At 37.4% G+C, this 20,431-nt stretch overlaps 1 protein-coding gene across 2 annotated transcripts in view; it reads left to right on the forward strand.

Annotated features, from left to right (window-relative positions):
* LOC138072389 (lysozyme C, kidney isozyme-like) overlaps nt 1–20,431 on the forward strand; it is a 55,451-nt gene that overhangs the window by 20,074 nt on the left and 14,946 nt on the right. Inside the window, exon 2 of one of the 2 annotated variants that reach the window (XM_068963479.1) lies at nt 10,073–10,182. The exons of the other annotated variant lie outside the window; for it this stretch is intronic. The gene's annotated coding sequence lies outside the window, so the exon portion shown is untranslated. The remainder of the gene's footprint in view (nt 1–10,072; nt 10,183–20,431) is intronic. 2 annotated transcript variants of the gene reach the window in all.

Genomic DNA, 20,431 nt, shown 5'->3' on the forward strand with positions numbered 1-20,431 from the left:
TGAGCTATATAAGCTGTTTGTATAGTTTAGAGATTAATCTCTTGTAGATCACATTGCTTGCTAATATTTTCTCCATTTTATGGGTTGTCTTTTTGTTTTGTTAATGGGTTCCTTTGCTATGCAAAAGCTTTTAAGTTTAATTAAGTCCCATATGTTTGTTTTTCCTCTATTTCCATTACTCTGGGAGACAGATCCAAAAAGTTATGCTGCCATTTATGTCAGAGTGTTCTGCCTATGTTTTCCTAAGGAGTCTTATAGTGTCTGGTCTTACATTTACATTTAGCTATTGAATCCATTTTTAGTTTATTTTTGTGTGTGATATTAGAGAATGTTCTAATTTAATTCTTTTACAGTCTAGTTGTCCTAGCACCATTTATTGAAGAGACTCTCTGTTCTCTGTTGTAGAGTCTTGCTTCCTTTCTTGTAGATTAATTGACCCTGGATGCATGGGTTTATTTCTGGGCTTTCTCTTCTGTTCCATTGATCTACATTTCCTCACCGCCCTGAATGTGCCCAGTCTCGCCACTTTTGTTTAATTCATGTCAGCTTTCAAATGTCTAAAGATTGATATCCATAAGATATTATTATAGGCACATCCTTCTAGCAGGACTTTGGAACTAAAGTGCAAGACTTATGAAGATTCCTCTTCTTCCTCAGTCTGTCCCCCAGCATTCTATAATGCCACACTCTTAGTAAATGTTTACTGGGTGAGTGAAGTCTTATAGGAAGAAAAAACTAGCTCCGCCAGATTCCAGTCATTCATGTCACCTACACAGCTGTGGAAAACTCTACTGGATTCTATTTACTCCAACAGATTACCTCTCACTATGCTAGGTCTGATCTTTCTCCTCTATGCTTGTATTCAGCAAGTGTCACCAGGGAATTGCCAACAATCTTCCTTTATTTACTCAAGATCTCATTCCTCTCTATATCTTACTTTTAGAATTCTTTACATCTGCAACTATTGAATATCTTCAAATATATATGTGTATATAAACATATACACACAAACAGGTGGGTGCACACACACACTCATTATTTGCTTTATTGTTATGGAGGGAGCAATGATTTTTAATGAATGGCTGCCTTTTAACAGAGGTTAAACTCAGAAAAATTATTGTAAATCAGTATAGTGCTGAAAATTTTGAGATATAACATTTACTTAAGCAAATTTGTCTGTTTTACCTAATGTTTAAGCAACAATTATTGAAAAAAAGATGATAAGTAATTTTTGTGAATCAAATCAATTATCACAAGCCAGGCTTTCAAGTCTTTCCCATGAGGTTCCAAATTGTCATGTTGGAAATCAACTTTATTGGGAATTAGAAATTTCTTCTGTGACAAAAGACTTATTTTTAAGTTGATTAACCCAGTAGGCTTCCCAAGGTACACTAGTGGTAAAGAACCTGCCTACCGATGCAGGAGATATATCCCTTCGACAGAGGAGCCTCTGGTCCATAGGGTCACCAAGAGTCAGACATGACTGAAGCAACTTAGCATACATGCAAGACTAGAGCAGCAAAAAGAAAATACATACATAACAACCATAAGATTTTTCTACGTTATAGAAGTAATACTGTCAAAAAGGATTTTAAATAAAATTATAAATAATGATTTTGAGATTATTTTCAGTGAGCACTTAAATAGGAAGATATTTGACTTCTGCCGTTAAACAAAAATATGACATTAAGGTCATTGCCTTTATAAACTTCTGTTTATCCATATTAAAATGACATGCTCACTAATATTTCGTCTGATTCTAACATTCTTTGACACCTTTCTAATGCCCACTAGGATGTCCACATAGCTTTTAGGAGTTAGTATTTTAGTTATGAATTTAGGTTCTGGAATAAAAGAAGTTTGAGTTTGAACCTCAGGGCTCTGCACTATGACTTTGAGCAAGTTACATAGGCCATTCAAGTTGCAACCTTCTTATCTGCAAATGAAAGTAAAAACACTCAGTTCAAAATATTCTTGTAAGAATTAAATGATGAGGACCCACTGTATTTTCTCACATTTAAGGCACTGTTAATTTTGTTCTTTGTTGTACCCTGAGATAAAACAGTGTAAGTAAGACAAAGAACATAGGAGAGAAAATCATGAATCTGATCTGAAAACTAACTATAAAATTTCTGAACAGAAAAATCAGCTTAAATTCCCTCTAAAAAGTTCCATTTTGTGTGAGCTACTCAGTAGTTAATATTTTTAAAGATTAATATATAAACTAGAATGAGAACCTATCAAACACTTAATGAATTGTTCACTTCTATTACTAATGTCTTAAATTCTGTTTTTACTGAAAATATAATGTAGCCTATGTTGGTGGAGGAACAAACTAGTGGAGGTACAAATCAATCTGTTGATTGAGCTATCTGTCTATTTTGGCCTTCAACTTTGCCCTTTATCAAAAGACTGGTTTTGGAAAAAAAAAAATATTAAGCTCATATTTCCCCCATAATATTCAGTATGAAGGGTAATGATTTAGAAAAATCCAGAAAGAATAAACCAAGAAAACAGAAATGGCATTGACCAAAGAAAATATGGCTGAACAGAAGAAAAACTATTTTATATTTCTTCCCACACAATTGGTCAAAACCAAATGATTAGAGTTTTAAAATCAGGAACTTGGCACTTTTGAAGAGTGATTTTTAAAGAAAGTATATGGAAAAACTAACCAAATGGCTTTAAGCTGCTCAAATGCTAAAAACCTATTCTATTGCAGAGACAAAGAATCAAGTGTGGAAAACCCAGTTATCTCCTTTAATTTTATGGTTCATGGAAGAGATGAACAACGCTTTATCTAGTGTGTCTCTGTCTTTAGAAAACAAACCAAACACAACAAAATCTCCTGCTAGGTTAATAATTTGGCTTTTTGTATGGAAATGATTTTAGTATTCTAAAATGTCTATTCCACATCCCAATCTAAAGTAGGCTCTACATACAAGACTGTATAGTGTAGAGTGCTGCTGATTATTATGCATAAGAGTAATGGATGGAAAATTATTTATTAAATAATCTTAAGGAAGAGATGGTTCATCTCCGTGGCTCCTCTTGGATCAAAAGACAGTAGCAAAACTTGAGAAGAGGACTTGACTGACAGTTTAATGTGACAAGTTTCCTCCGGAAGCATCTTTCACAAGAGGTTTTTTATGACATGGGAGGCAATTTAATGAGGCCCTGGAAGGAAATCTTGAAATCATGACTATAATTTGTTGTTTTCAAATAAATAGGAGGGAAGACATTTCTCATTTTGCCACAATTTTGCCATTAAGAGTCTCTTGAGAAAGTGAGTAGTCATACATTTCTGATAAAGGAGCTTTTATTTACCCATACATTTCAAGGGTTATGATTACAGCATCAGCAACTGACTTCAGAAGAGATTGTGCAGAGACAGATAATACAGCTCACTGAACTGTGTGATCCGGGAAGTACACACACCTGGTAAAGCTCTAGCTGGGATTACAGGCCTGACATTTTGGGCTCACTAGTTAAGAAGGGACTTTTGAGAAAAGCAAACAAAAGTTAAAACAACAAAACAAAATTAATTTTCCCCTTAAACTACAAAATGACTTTCCAAATTCTAGCGACTCTTCTTTGACTATTACATCTACTAAAGCATTTTCTACAACTGCCTTGAAATCGTAATATCAGAAATAGAACAGTAAGTGTATCACTTGGTGCTATAGTCTAGTACTAAGAAAGTAAAATAGAATATTTACAACCACTGTTGATTAAAAAATAATAGCTGCCTTTATGTTGTCTAGGTATAGCTAGTGAAAATATAAAAAATATGGAGTATTTTTTAACGAGTATATTTCCAATATAACTTATATTTGATTATCATGAAACAACCATATTTTAGAAATATAAAACACTAAGAATTGCAACAATGATTACATTTTATAAATCTGAAAGTTTAAAAATTACTGAAAAAAGTTAATTAGTGCAGCCATCAATTTTCTTATGATTTACTAAAATCATACTAAACAGTACAAGAACACAAGTGTAATTTACCAGAGACTTTAACTTAAAACATTTGCTTATTATGCTGACAGACTTCTGCATGTACCAAATATACCTGTTTAGATATTTGTAACTACAGATAGTTTAGGAGACAAGAATAAGAAAAAATAAAACAAGCAAGACACACAAAAGAGTGATCCTTATATTCTACATAGACTCTGTAGAGAACCTCAGTAGCCTTTGTACTAATGAGTGGAGTGTATCTGATGAAATTCCCCTCTGGATATTTTTCAGATATTAAATTTTGAAATGACATATCTTACAAACAAAGGTAGAAGCAATTTTACCCTATTACGAACTTAAAATTTCACACAGTGAAGATGGGAAGAGAAAGTAAAATGAGGGTAAAGAGAAAGCTAATCAGAATTTAGAGGTTTGCTGGGTTAATGTCTAGGCTTAAGAGACTCAGATTTCATAATTTTTTCATATCGTGTGTCTTAGCCTTAAGACTGACCTGCACTTAAACAGCATGATGAATAAAACCCTGTCTCCGTCAGAGAACTACAGGCCCACATTACAATGTCACAGTGTTGCATAAGGAAAAAAGAAAGAAAAAACTGTAGAATTTTTATAAAACCTCAGCTGGTAAAAAATCCACCTCCAATGTGGGAGACCTGGGTTGGGAAGATCTCCTGGAGAAGGAAATGGCTACCCACTCAAGTATTCTGGCCTGGAAAAGTTCATGGACTATATAGTTCATGGGGTCTCAAAGAACTGGACACAACTGAGTGACTTTCACTTTTACATTATAAAACCTAGGTGCTAAGCAAAGTGAAAACAAAGGAAGAAGTTATAAAAATGGAGAAAATACTGTAAAGAATAAACCATCTGTGGAAGTCTCTTAGAACTTGTTTACTTACCTGATAATGCTACAACCCAGGACCATTCTCTACCATACTTATTGAATTGCTTTCATTGGTTATACTGTGAAATTTTGCACCAATTATAAATTAATTTGGATTGAAACTATCTCTGTTAGGATGAAAAATCTCTTGGTACAAACAAATGATCGCTTCTAAATTTTAAAGTTAGATCACTTTTCAAAAAGAAGAAATCCCGATCTGATGGTAGAGGGAAGATCCAGCCTTTCTGGATGCTGAAGAGCTTTGTTGTGCAGAGCAGGTGGAAGGAACAGAAAGAGGAGTAGGACTTAGCAGCCATGCGATGACCTGGGCTGCTGGAGGACTCAGAGGGAGCCTGGAAGATTAAGAAGGACTGGATGGTGTGAGATAGAGAGCATATGACAAATATAAAATAATGCCCATGCTGCTGCTGCTGCTAAGTCACTTCAGTCGTGTCCGACTCTGTGCAGCCCCACAGACGCAGCCCACCAGGCTCCCCCCATCCCTGGGATTCTCCAAGCAAGAACACTGAGTGGGTTGCCATTTCCTTCTCCAATGCATGCAAGTAAAAAATGAAAATGAAGTCGCTCAGTCATGTGCCCGACTCTTAGCGACCCCATGGACTGCAGCCCACCAAGCCTCTCTGTCCATGGAATTTTCCAGGCAAGAGTACTGGAGTGGGGTGCCATTGCTTTCTCCTATAATGCCCATAAACAACCCTATTTGTCATTTTGTTATATGTGCCACTTACTGACATGTTTTAATTAGGAGATTCACTTGCCAATAGTAAAATAATTCAGCTCAAACCATCATAGACAATCAGTGGGACCATGGGGGCAAACCAGCATAGGCTGCATGTTGCCTTTGCCGTCCTAGCTCCAGAGATGCCGCAGGATAAAAAAGAAAATCTAGGAAGACCTGAAGAACTAATGCAAAACTCATGAGAGGCCACTGAGAGAGTAATGTTGAATCACGTATATATGTATGGGGCTTAAGGTGGGAAAGGCTGGAGAAGGATGAGGCCAAAAGAGAAAAGGAATCAAACTAATTAAGAATATTCAAGATTTTATGGGGAAATATTTTAATCTCTAACAAAGCAGATAAAACAGGTTTTAATAATTGGGCAAATATACCATATTTAAAGATGGGAAGCCTTCACGTTCAAAGTTAAAGATCAACCAAATTGCAAACTCAATGCTTTGCAAATCAAATTACTGTTAAGATACTTAGGGTATCCAAAATAACAAATTCTACAATTCAGATAAAAGAATGGAGTTCAGACTTGCCAAATCTGTGTCGATGAAGAAAATTAAAGGGGGGATGACTACACCAGATATTAAGGGATCCGATGAAAATATTATAACAAGAGTATGGACTAGCAAAGGAACAACTAGGTGAATTAAAACAGATAATTCAGCTGCAGAGCTGTGTGTGTACAGGAACTTTACGTATAAGTGAAGCAGCAAAGGCTAGGAGAATGAGGGAAGAGGAGAATGGTTGGAAATGGATTTAGGAAGATGTTTGGGGGCATGGCTGGGTAGGGCTTTATAGGGAATGGTGAAGATTTTAGTTTTTACTCACAGTGTGACAGGAAGCATGGAAGGGTATGAGTAGAGGAGTGTCGCAATCCCCCTTTTATCACTGGTCACTATCTGGAGAAGAAATGGTTAGGGAACAGTTGTGGGAGCAGGCAGACCAACTGGCAATTTTGCATTAGTGTGGTGAGAAATTGAAGTGGTTTGATTGAGGCAATAGTTGTGAAGAAGCAGTAAGACAGTATATTTTAAAGGTAGAGCTGACTTCATTTGTTGATGGACAAAAGCTGAATGAGAGAGAAAGAAATCAAGGATATCTCTATAGTCTTTGACCTAAGAAATAAAAAAATAGAATTGTTTTCTACTGAGATAAAACTGGAGGGTTGGGTGGGATTTTTTTTTTTTTTTAATTTTTTGGTGGGAGCAGAAATAAAAAGTTTCATATTGGGCATGTTGAGTTTGAGACAATGATTAGGCTACCAAGGGGGAGCTAGGTACTCATTTGGATGTACATATCTGGAATTTGGGACAATTTCATGACTAGAGGTACAACTGTGTGAGGTATCAGTATCTAATAATATTTGAAGCAGTGGGACCAGGTGAGATCACCAGGAGAACAATGATGGATAAAGAGGAAAGGTCAACAGTCTGAAAAAGGGGGCTCTTATACCTAGAAATAGGGAAGATAGAATGATGCAACCAAAAAGATAGGCAGCAGCTCGTGAGGTAAGAGAACCGAGGAAGAAAGGAAGAGAGGAGAGAAAGAAGAGAGATGGAAGTGTGGGGAGACAAGGAGGGAGTGTGGGATAGAGAGGGAAGGAAAGGAGAGGAAAGGAGGGAGAGAGGGAAAGAAAAGGAGGGTGTCTTGGAAGCCTAGTTTCTCAAAACGGAGTGAGGTGTGTCACATACTATTGACGGTTTTGATAAAATGAAGACTGAGTTGACCTTTGGCTGTGACATCTGGAACTCATGGTGACTTTGAGTGGAATGATATTAATGGAGTGGTAAGGATAAAAGGATGATTGAACTGAATTCAGGAGGGGATGATGGGAGAAAACATTGTATGGGAAAGTAACTGGAAGGGAATGTTGTTAATCAGTGGATGTCTGGGGTCTTTCACAATCTGAGTGTCATGTTGTGTTCAGGAATGGCCAAGCCACATTTGAGAGGCCATCTTCCATGTGTTGCCTTGTATAAAGCTGAAGCTCCCAAGGAGCCCACATTTTTACAAGATAGCCACCTCCCAGTGAGCTGGTCAGAGAGTAGTGAGTGTGTTTATTAAGTTCTGGAATAGTGACCTCATTAAGGGTCCACAGTCCTAATGATGGACCTTCATTTTGTTCTCATATAGTAAGCCAGTGTCCTCATAGGGGACTTGGAGGGCATAATGAACTTTTACCAGAATTTGGTGTATATCTACTTAAAAAGAGCCTCTGTTTCTAACAATCCAAGCACTTGGCAAGGACACGAACTCTCACCATAACTCTAGCTAGCCTCACATATTGCCGTCACACTGGAGAAGTTCATTTGCCTCCAGGTACATGGGTTGGGAAGATCCCCTGGACTAGGAAATGGCAACCTACTCCAGTATTCTTGACTGAAAAATCCGTGGACAGAGGAGTGTGGTGGGCTACAGTCCAGGGGGTCTCAGAGTTGGACACAACTGAGGGACTGAGCATGCGTGCATGTATACTCCTTATATATTTATTTAGGATAATTTGTGAGTTAGCATATGGAATTAGAATCTTTTTGGAAAATCATGTAGGCAATTCTAGTAACAGAATTCTTTTGTAAAAGTGGAGAATTATACCTGAAAAGAACACAAATAATCGTTGCGAAATGTTGAATCCAACTCAACAAATCCTAATATCAAAGATGTGACATTTTCTCCAGTGAATTTAAAGAAACTAGACAGAGCACATATTCTGTACTTGTTCATGTTTTTAAAAAATGCTTTATTCACATCTTTCATTATAGCTTTCTTATCATACAGCTGACTACAAATACCATTCAACAACAGGTTCAAGTCATCCAGAAGTTGCTCCACTTTGTTGAATAAAGCCATAGCTAGTTTTCAGTTGATAAGAAAGTTAAAAATCACTCATAAGGTTTTCTATATTAACCATATTACACAACAGTCAACAATTGATCAGGGCTGTTATATCTGAAATAAAATCTCCAGTAATGGACTATTACTTGCTATCTGATTTGTTTCTTTACCAGTTAATTTTATACATATTTTTCCATTTTAAGTTTTAATAAAGTGTTTTGGATAAATATTAATTAGCTTTTCTCATTTTAGTATTTTTCCGAATGTTCCTGGATGAAAACAGCAGCTATTTTGATGATTCCTATGAAATATTTGCTATTTAATAATGCTGCTGTTCATTATGAACTCTGAAAGAAAATTCTTTTGCTTTAAAATCGTTTTTTTTAATCCAGTTGAACTTCCTTTTAAAATTTATTTGGCTGTGATGTGTCTTAGTTGCTGCATCCAGGATCTTTAATTGTGGCACGCATGCTGTTAGCTGCAACATGCAGGCTCTAGTTCCTTGACTAGGGGTCAGACCTGGGCCTCCTGCATTGGAGCATGGAGTCTTAACCACTGCACCACCAGGGAAGTCACTTTTGCTTTAAAATCTTAATAGCCACAACGATTAGCACTTCAGAGTAATATTTAATGTTCTTTCTTGTTCCTGTTGAAAACTTTGGTCTAAGCGCATTTTTATTTATGTGTAAACCAAAAAACCTAAGAAGACATGAAAACAAATATAATGTGGTATTCCCTGTTGGATCCTGGAACAGAAAAAGAATGTTAGTGGGAAAACTAGTGGGATCAAATAAAGCCTAGAACTTAGTTAATAGTAATCTACTAATGTCTACATCTTACGTAGACAAAACTAAGAGAAAACTACATTTGCCAAAACTAGAACACTGACATTGGGAAAACTCAGTGACAGAATTGTCAGTACTACCTTTGCAACGTTTCTGTAAATATAGAAAAATGCTTTAAAGGCACAAAGGCAATGTAGTGGAGAAGGGATGGGCCTTTTAACAAGTGGTGCTGGGACAACTAGATGTCGGTATGCAAAAAAATGAACTTGAATCCACACTGCACACTACATACGGAAAATAACTCAAGATGGATTGTAGACCTAAATGAAACACCTAAAACAATAGAACTCCTCCAAGAAAAATAAGCAAAAATCTTGTGACTTGTTTGTTAGATACAACAGCAAAAGCATACTCAAGAAAAGGACAAATAAATAAATTGAACTTCAGTGTAATTTATAAAACTTTTGCTTTTAAAAAGATGCTGCTAAGATAATGAAAATATTGGAATAAAATCTTTGCAAAGCACATATCTGATGAAGGAACGAGAGGAATCTTTTGAAGGTGAAGAATATGATCTTTTTTGACTGTGGTGATGGCCTCATGGGTGTATGCATATATAAAAACATATCAAATTGTATACTTTAAAGTGCAGTTTTTGTATGTTATTTATACCTCAATAAAACTGGTCAAACATTTCTTTTTTAAAAATTTCATTTATTTGTTTATTGGCTGAACCGGGTCTTGCTACGCTTGGGCTGTCTCTGGTTGTAGCGAGCACCGGCTACTCCGTAGTTGCCGAGCTCAGGCTTCTCACTAAGGTGGCTTCTCTTGTTGCAGAGCATGGGCTCCCAAAAATGTTTGCAGCCAGATTCTTTCTTCTCCTTTCCTCACACATCACAAAAGGAGAAGTAAAAGAAGGGGAATTTGGAGTGGAAAGAAATAGCAAGGTGAGTTGTTGGAAGTTAACACATCTCATTTTTGGAAATTTTACAAACATGAGCATCAATTTTACAAACAGGTAAGTATGTTTTAGGGCCCTCTTGGGGCCTTATGAAGAGCCTGTGCAAGTGAGGGGCCCAAAGTTTAAGCTTCATTAGTTTCATGGTAAATCTGCCTAATAATATGGCACATGAAAATGCAAAAAGATAATTCAATGTAAAGTTTCCTCCAAGCATGTCCTTCCGTCACCAGTTCTCTTCCTTGGAGGCAATAGATATATTCTGTTTCCTGGGTCCTCCCTGAAATATTATGCATAGATAAGCTTTTTGTTCTGAAACATTTTGTCACCCCCCCCCTCATTCTTTTCTTAGAAAATTTAGCCTGTTGTATACAATTTTTTGCACTCTGTTGTTTCTCTTAGATGCCTTTATTGAAATGGTTCACATACCATCAATTCACTCATTTAAAGTGTACACTTTAGTGGTTTTTAATGTATTCACAGATACATATACCTGTCACCAAAGTTGATTTCAGAACATTTTCATCACCTCAAAAAGAAAGGAAGTGTCCTTCAGCTATCACCTACTGACCCCTAACCCCAGCACTTGGCAGTCACCAATCTGCTTTCTGTCTCTGTGTACTTCCCTGGGATGAGCATTTTATGTGCATGGAATCATAGGTAGTCCTTGGTGACTGGCTTCTTTCACTTAGCATAATTTTTCAAAGTTCTTCTTGGACTGATCAGGACCTGTATCAGAATTTAGTAATTTGTGTCTTCTCTTGTACTCTTAGCCTACTAGAAGTTTATCAATTTTATTGATCTTTTCAAAGAGCCAGATTTTGGTTTTGTTGATTTTCTCTATTGTTTTCCTATTTTCAATTTCATTGCTGCTCTAATTTGTATTATTTCTTTTCTTGTGCATTTGGTTTGGCTTGAATTGTTCTTCTTTTTCTAGTTTCCTAAGGTAGAATATTAGGGGTTTTTTTTTTAGTGTTTTTCTTTTTTTAATTTTACGTCTTCTTCTCTACTAATATATGTATTTAATGCTGTAAATTTCTCTGTAAGCACTATTTTCAGTGTATTTCATACATTTTCATAAGCTGTATTTCTATTTTCATTTAGTTTAAACAATTCTTTCATTTCTCTTGAGATTTCTTCTTTGACCCAAGTGATATTTAGAAGTCTATGAATATTCATAGCAACTTTATTCTTAATAGCCAAAAACCATAAACTAGTAAGATTTCATTGAGTGGGTGAATGATTAAACAAACTGGTGTGTCCACACCATGGAATACTACTCAGTGATTTAGAAAAAGATGCAAACTATTGATATAAACAACATCTTAAGGAACCTCAAGGAAATTTGGATAGTTTACAGTTATTGGCTATTTAAGAATAAAGTTGCTATGAATATTCATATACAAGTTCTTATGTGGAAAGAAGACATTTCTCTAGGATAAATACCCAAAAGTAGATTGCTAGGTTGTATAATAAGTCCATTGTTAATTTTGACAGGATACTGTAGTTTTAATTAGCATCCGTCTAATGGATGATAATGTTAAAGTCTTTTCAGTTGTTTATTTGCCAGCTGTATACCTGTCCTTTTTGGAGGAATGTCTGTGAATTTTTGTCCATGCCCAGTTTTCTAATTAGATTATTATTTTTTAAATGTTGAGATTTGAAGGATCTTTATGTGTTTTAGACAAAAGAATTTTGATAAGTGATTTTCAGAATCTTCCCCTGGTCTCTAATTTGTCTTTTTATCCTTGTATAGGGTCTTTTTGCAGAGCAAAAGTTTATTTTGATGAGGGCCAATTTATCTGTTTTTTTTCCTTTTATGAATTATGCTTTTGGTGTCAAGCCTAAGAATTCTTTACCTAATTCTAGGTCTGAAAGATTTTCTCCTATGTTATTTTCTATAAGTTTTATAGTTTAAATTAAAATTTTGTTTTCAGTACAATTTTGCATAAAGTGTGAGTTTTTAGGTCAAGTTTTTTTGTTTTTCTTTTTTGCTGATGAATTTCAATTTCTCTAGTTCCATTTATTGAAAAGGCTGCCCATCCTCCATTTAGTCACTTTTGCTCTTTAGTCAAAAATTAACTGGGCATATTTGTAAGAGTCTGTTTCTGGGCTTTCTATTCTGTTCCATTGACCTACGTGTCTTATTTTCCCTTCAGTATTATGCTATCTTGATTACTGTGCTAAGTTTTTAATAGTGGTCTTACCAGGTGGTATTTCTTATTATTTATTTTTCCTCAAACACTTCTAAAATCAACTAATAAATAGATGCCACGAAGGTAACAAATTTTCTGTTTTCTCTCACTCTTATTGTAGTATAAGATTCATCAACTATGATAAAATCTTCTTACCTCTGGGTTTGTGGTTTGTTGAGATCGTCAAGAGTGGTCTATGTAAATGCTATGGCATGTGATATATTAAAATAATAATTTGTTTTTCTTGTTTAGAGAGGAGAAAGAACTAAGAGGGTAGAAAAGGAGCTGTCATTTGGTTGTTTAAATTTTGCTGTAATCTTCATGGTGTGATTTCAACAAAGCTACAGGATGAATATTAGTACTCTCATTTTATAGAAGAAAAGATTGAGCTTCATAGAGTACAAATTATGAGCATAAGCACATACTTTATAAAGTATAACTTCATGAGAATGATCTTGGCAGGATCATAGAGATTAGTGCAGCTTTGTAATCTTTCCTCCTTTTTTTTTTTTTTAAGATAGGTTACTTGGGCAAATATGTATAAAGCACTTGGAGCCAAGTTTATATCACTTATAGGAAATGTGGGCTCTGATAATGCTAATTCAACCGTAGATAACCTCTTCATGGTAAGGTGAGGTTGAAAAGAAAGGATATTTATCCAGTACCTGAGTTACAGGTAGATAACTCAATAGAATTATAGCTACTTCTATATCCTGAAAGGTGGCCTGCCTTAGTGTTGGGCTTCACCATTCTGAGATGTTTTCCTAATTAAGATCCCACTTGGCCACATTAACAGGAAATTGTGTTCTATCTTCTTTATTAAACAATTCTTCCTTTGAAGTTCAAAGAATCCAAGGATACTTACTCAGTCCACGGTATCTATAGTTACTCTAACTTCATCCTGAAACTGGACATCCCAGACAGCTCAAGAAAATGACCTGTTGATCGTAAAGCTGCTGTTACTATTGCTAAGCCTCAGTCCTTCTCCAGAAGAAGTTAGTGGGCTTTACCTTTCACCAGCCTGGAGATAGTTGCTGCTGCAGCATGTGGGAATCCCTGTTCCGGGGGAAGAGTTTTTCTTCTCTGTTGCCAGGATGCTGGTGCATAGTGGCCCATGTTGTTGTTCAGACTTTCAGTCATGTCTGACCCTTTGTGACCCCCTGGACTGCAGCATGCCAGACTTCTCTGTCCTTCACTATCTCCCGGAGTTTGTTCAAACTCATGTCATCCAACCATCGCATCCTCTGTCATTCCCTTCTCCGCCTGCCCTCAGTGTTTTCCAACATCAGGGTCTTTTTCAATAAGTCAGTTCTTTGCATTACATGGCCAAAATATTGGAGCGTCAGCTTCAGCATCAGTCCTTCCAGTGACTATTCAGGACTGATTTCCTTTAGGATGGACTGATTTGATCTCCTTGCAGACCGAAGGACTCTGAAGAGTCTTCTCCAGCATAACAGTTCAAATGCATCAATTCTTCATTGCTCAGCCTTCTTTATGGTCCAACTCTCACTTCCATACATGACTGCTGGAAAAAACCTTAGCTTTGATTAGACAGACCTTTGTTGGCAAAGTGATGTCTCTGCTTTTTAAAACACTGCCTAGGTTTGTCATAACTTTTCTTCCAAGAAACAAACATCTTTTAATTTCATGGCTGCAGTCACCATCTGCAGTGATTTTGGAGCCCAAGAAAATAAAATCTGTCAGTGTTTCCATGCTCCGCCCCCCCCCCCCCACCCCCGTCCCCATCTATTTGCCATGAAATGATGGGACTGGATGCTATGATCTTAGTTGTTTGAATGTTGACTTTTAAGCAACTTTTTCTCTCTCCTTTTTCAACTTCATTAAGAGGCTCTTTAGTTCCTCTTTGCTTTCTGGCATTAGGGTGGTGTCATCTGCATATCTGAGGTTATTAATATTTCTTCTGGCAATCTTGATTCCAGCTTGAGCTGCATCCAGCCCAGCATTTCGCATGATGTACTCCGCATATAAGTTAAATAAGCAGGATGACAATATACAGCCTTGACATACTCCTTTCCCATTTTTGAACCAGTCCATTGTTCCATGTCCAGTTCTGACTGTTGCTTCTCGACCTGTATACGGGTTTCTCAGGAGATAGGTAAGGTGGTCTAGTATACCCATCTCTTTAAGAATTTTCCACAGTTTGTTGTGATCCACACAATCAAAGGCTTTAGCGTGCTCAATGAAGCAGAAGTAGATGTTCTGGAATTTCCTTGCTTTTTCTATGATCCTACGGATGTTACCAACTTGATCTCTGGTTCCTCTGCTTTTTCTACATCTAGTTTGTACATCTGAAATCGCTCGACTCACATCTTGTCGAAGCCTAGCTTAAATGATTTTGAGCATTACCTTGCCAGCATGTGAAATGAGTACAGTTGTACTGTAGTTTGAACATTCTTTAGCACTGCCCTTCTTTGAAATTGGGATGAAAACTGACCTTTTCCAGTCCTGTGGCCACTGCTGTGTTTTCCAAATTTGCTGCCATATTGAGAGCAGAACTTTAAAGCATCATCTTTTAGGACTTTAGATAGCTCAGATGGAATTCCATCACTGCCACTAGCTTTATTTGTAGTAATGCTTCCTAAGACCCACTTGACTTCACACTCCAGCATGTCTGGCTCTGGGTGAGTGATCACACCATTGTGGTTATATGGGTCATTGAGACCTTTTTTGTTCAGTGCATTTATCTACAATGATAAAGTTGATGTATATATAATCCCATCAAACTTTGGTTTACAAAAATGACATTTCATCCCAAAGACTGAGTAATTTTTTTCTCAGGAAAGTGGCAACAGTAGGGTAGGGTATCTTATGGGGTCATTCCTTTCCCCTGCAAAGTAGACCACAATTCAAAAAAGTCTGAAGATCATGGTCTTTATCACCATCTTGGCTTTAACTCCTGCCTTCCTTCTCCAAATACATACACATTATCACTATAGTCTGGACTACCAAGAAGGGATCTTTTTTGCACACAAAAATAGAACTGTTTCATATCTCTTGCTCGAAATATTTCAATTTCAACATTACCTTCAGCAGTGATTATTAACAATTTTATGTGCTTTTCCCTTTAAGAATAATTGAATAATAATTAAAGTTTTTAACTTTCTTCAGAGAAAAACATACTATACACATTCAGACAATATAATCTTATACAACTCAGGAGGTTTTGCAACACCCCTGAAGCCCATCCACAGATCTAGGAATCCTCATCCAGCCTATACAATTTATGTATTGAATCTCCTTTGAATAGCATAAAAGGTCTTTTGCCTACCTAGCCAAATTCTTCACTTCCACTCCCCACTTCAAAGGAGATTTCCAGAACATACTATGTTCTCTCTTATACTTTTTTTAAAAAAAATCTATGGTTTTTCCTGTGGTCATGTATGGATGTGAGAGTTGGACTGTGAAGAAAGCTGAGCGCCGAAGAATTGATGCTTTTGAACTGTGGTGTTGGAGAAGACTCTTGAGAGTCCCTTGGACTGCAAGGAGATCCAACCAGTCCATTCTAAAGGAGATCAGTCCTGGGTGTTCTTTGGAAGGAATGATGCTGAAGCTGAAATGCCAGTACTTTAGCCACCTCATGCGAAGAGTTGACTCATTGTAAAAGACTCTGATGCTGGGAGGGATTGGGGACAGGAGGAGAAGGGGATGACAGAGGATGAGATGGCTGGATGGCATCACCGATTTGATGGATGTGAGTTTGAGTGAACTCCGGGAGTTGGTGATGGACAGGGAGGCCTGGCGTGCTGCAATTCATGGGGTCGCAAAGAGTCGGACATGACTGAGCGACTGAACTAAACTGAACTGAACTGAAACTTTTAATTTTAGAATAGTTTGAGATTTACATAAAAATTACTAAGATAACACATAGATTCTGTATGCAGAGTTTATCATTCCATATTCTTACAGTATTTCTCATTTACTATTAATAAGTGACTCTTTAATTGAAAATCCTTTTGAATCAGCAGTCAAGGAAATTATTTTCCAAAATAAATGTATAAAGCACTGATACTAGCCCTCATAATCTCTGGTTCAGCTCATGTGAGACAGTGTGAAAAATGATGCTGTGTTTGTGAGTTCACTTCCTATTTAACAGAGTTGGAAATAGACCACTCACATGCCAGCAACCAGCCACCTTACAGAGGTATGATATTGACTTGAGGTGAGGTGTTGGGGTGAAATAATTTGTGGCTGCATCTTCATTTAGAGTGATGTCAAAGAGAGAACAGAAGCATCTTCAATTCAGTGTGTACAGATAAATTGTTGTTAATATGAAGTTGAGCATATTATCTTATTTGCTTCTTAAGAGGAGAAATACAATATTTGTTTGTCAAGAAAGGGAAAAAAAATACGATCCAGGTACATTACCTTATTCCCATATTTCCAACTATTTCTTCTCTTCTCAGCATTTTGTAATGTTACCAGAGCTAATTTACAGATTGAAATCACTGCGTTTTAGTTCAGTGAAAGAACTTTAATGATATGCAGTTGATTTGGCACAAATAAAAAGATCAAACCTTAAACTCAAAAGTCATACTTAACAGAGAAATGAAATCAGAATACTCTTCTAGAAAGAGCAAACGAAAATAGGAACATTCCCATCTCTTTGTCAACAAGATTATGTTTTATCACATGTTTGAAAAATCAGTTACTTATTTCATTACAATTTCTCAATGATGAATGCCCAATTTTTGTGTAAATTGAGGAAGGATTTTTGTAACCTGACCCATGTGGGAAGGGAAATATCTGTTCATAATGTGAAAAAGGGAAGTGAACTCTAAAGTTATAATTTCATTGAATCTGAAAGTTTAAATGTACTTTGTAAATAGTACAAAGAAAGTATGCACAAAGAAATAAAAAACTTTCCACAATTATCAGTTGTACTCACATTAAGAAAATTGATTTTTAGGGGCTTCTCTGGTGGTCCAGTGGTTAAAAATCTACCTGCCAATGCAGGGCACATGGGTTTGATCCCTGGTCCAGGAAGATCCCATGTGCCACCTGGCAGATAACCCCAGTGCCACACCGCTGAGATCGTGTTCTAGAGCCTGGGAGCCGCAGCTGTTGGAGCCAGAGTGCCTAGAGCAGTGCTGTGCAACAAGGGAAGCCACGGGAATGAGAGGCCCAAGCACTAGAGAGCAGCCCCCACTCGTCGCAGCTAGAGAAAGCCCACCTGTGGCAATTAAGACCCATGCAGCCAAAAATAAATAAGTAACATCTCTGTTTAACAAAAAAAGAATACTGATTTTGAAATAGTCTCTGATTGTTTAACGGCATTGCCTGGAGTTAGATTAACCTCTTAGATGAAAATCACACTTAAAACACATAAAATGGATTTGTATAATTATATTGGGAACTAAAATCAGCAAGAGGTAGACAAAGAAGTTATAGTGTGTTGTGAGAGAATTTCTTCCCTTTCACTTGAACTTCAAGGTAACGAGGTAAACTGAAAAGACCATGGATCTGACCTGAATCTAACTCCCAGCTCCCCCACTCACTATCTGTATGTCTTGGGGCAGGACTTTTCTCCTCTGGGAGACATAGTTTTTCATTTGTAAAATGGACATAATACCTATCTTTAAGACCCCTGAAAGAATTATAAATAATGTTTATTAAGTGGCTAACACATTGCAAGCATTTGAGTAAAAAAAAAGCTAGCATTATATACCTTTCCTTTTATCCCTGTGTCTCAAAATAGTCTCCAATCTTGACTATTCAAACCTCCTAAATATCTCTTGAATTCTCCTAGTTCTATTATCCACTTCCCACTTCATCTGCCATCTGAATTACTCGTATAGTTTTCTAGCAGCAGTCCCTGAATGCAATCGAGAGTGTTAATTTACTTTGTTTTAAGATTTTGATCCAGTTACCTTCCAGTTTAATACTCATGAATACTTTCCATTGTCTTTGGGATTAATTGCTGAACTTTACTGTTTCGGGGATTAAGCTTTTAGGTCTGGTTCTGCTCACCCCCCAGCGTTGTCTTTGACACCAGCACCTATTATTTCTTCCATTGTCTGCACAGCACGTTGAGGAGACAGCAGGAACAAAGACGAAAGAGAGTGATGCATGGCAAGGGTGAAGAATGGTAGAGTCTCCTCTGTGATTAGCAGTAAAGTACCTGGCAGATGACTAGGCTGGTACTGTTTTAGGCTTAAAGATCAATTCATGGGTCAGTAAGTTGTGGCTCTGTGCAAGACCACAATAACTTTTATAGCACAGTATTGACACCACAGTAGAAATAATTTCTCTTGTGTATATTAAGTAGTAGTATTTTTTCTCAGTATGAACAGATTGTTGTTTTTTAGTCGCTATGTTGTGTCTGATTCCTTTGCGACCCTAAGGACTGTAGCCTGCAAGGCATCTCTGTCCATGGGATTTCCCAAGCCAGAATACTGGAGTAGGTTGCAATTTCCTTCTCCAGGAGATTTTCCTGACCCAGGGATCAAACTCACGTCTCCTGCTTGGCAGGCAGATTCTTTATCTCTGAGCCACCTGGAAAGCCCATGAACTGAGTATCTGACTCAAAACACAAAAACACCAAGACTACATAGTAAATTAAGTACAAAAGTTAGATGATTTCTGGAGTTTGGGTGGTGTTATGAGATGCAGGAAAGCATCTTGCTTGTTCGATCTATTTTGCAAAGAGCGGGAACTGAAATTACAGAGACATTGAGAGCTAAAAGAACAGAAAGTGATCACTAATCCTCGAAAAAGACACACTGGTTTGGATTAGGCAAACCCAAATCATTTACCATTTTTCAATGACCCAAGAACCTGGCCAACAAAATGCCAGCTTTGGATTAGGGTGAAGCACTGCCCTGAGTCAGGGAATGTCCCCACAGAGAGCCACTCTGACCTGTGGCTAGGATGCTGGACTTGCTGGGAGCAGCTGGATGCTGGTCCTGTTTCACAGGGCTATTACACAGCTCCATTAGAAATTACTCCATCTTCAGCTTTCAGCATCTGGGCTCCCTGGGAGAGTCCAGCTGTGTCCCTTACCCCACATGCCAGCCCTCCCTTCTCCCCTGCCTCTTCCAAATTCTCCTAGCAGCCATGCTGCCACAGCAGAGATGAGACTAGGTCCTCTGCACCCCTGAGCCAAACTACACAAGGACAGTGTCAGCTGGCTAATGAGAGGAGCTGCCCTGACCACGGAATGGCACTGCTTCATAGCAAGTGACTATTTACAATCTTTGACAAAACTCATTCCAATGCCTCTTTTCATTAATACGGTCTTTTTTTTTTTTTAACCAGTGTCAGTTATTAATACTTCCTGAGGTTATGCTATTTTCATATAGTTTTTCATGTCCTTCATATATTGACACAAATAGATTTTAATTTAGAAAAGGGAGAGACATCATTTTGCCAACAAAGTTTTATGTAGTCAAAGCTGTGGTTTTTCCAGTAGTTATGTATGGATGTGAGAGCTGGACCATAAAGAAAGCTGAGTGCCTAAGAACTGATGCTTTCGAATAGTGGTATTGAAGAAGACTCTTGAGAGTCCCTTGGACTGCAAGGAGATCAAACCAGTCAGTCCTCAAGGAAATCAGTGCTGAATATTCATTGGAAGGACTGATGCTGAAGCTGACGCTCCAATACTTTGGCCACCTGATGCGAAAAGCTGATTCATTGAAAAAGACCCTGATGCTGGGAAAGATTGAGGGTAGGAGGAGAAGGGGCCAATAGAGGATGAGATGGTTGAATGGCATCATCAACTCAATGGACATGAGTTTGAGCAAGCTCCAGGAGATAATGAAGGACAGGGAAGCCTGGCATGCTGCAGTCCATGGGGTTGCAAAGAGTCAGACACCACTGAGTGACTGAATGACAAGAAAATAAAAACCAGATTGCAGGAACAACAACAGCAAAAAAGTGATGGGATAGATTATAGTGAAACAAGATTATCAAGACAGAGAGGTCTGAGTCACTGAAAATTAAAAACACCGTGGCTTACCTCCAGGGTCAGTGGTGACCAAAATCATTAAATCGAAGAGCCATTTTCAGGAAAGTAGTTTCATCTCT

This window comes from Capricornis sumatraensis, unplaced genomic scaffold, assembly GCF_032405125.1.
Source record: "Capricornis sumatraensis isolate serow.1 unplaced genomic scaffold, serow.2 scaffold15, whole genome shotgun sequence".
Lineage (NCBI taxonomy): Eukaryota > Metazoa > Chordata > Mammalia > Artiodactyla > Bovidae > Capricornis > Capricornis sumatraensis.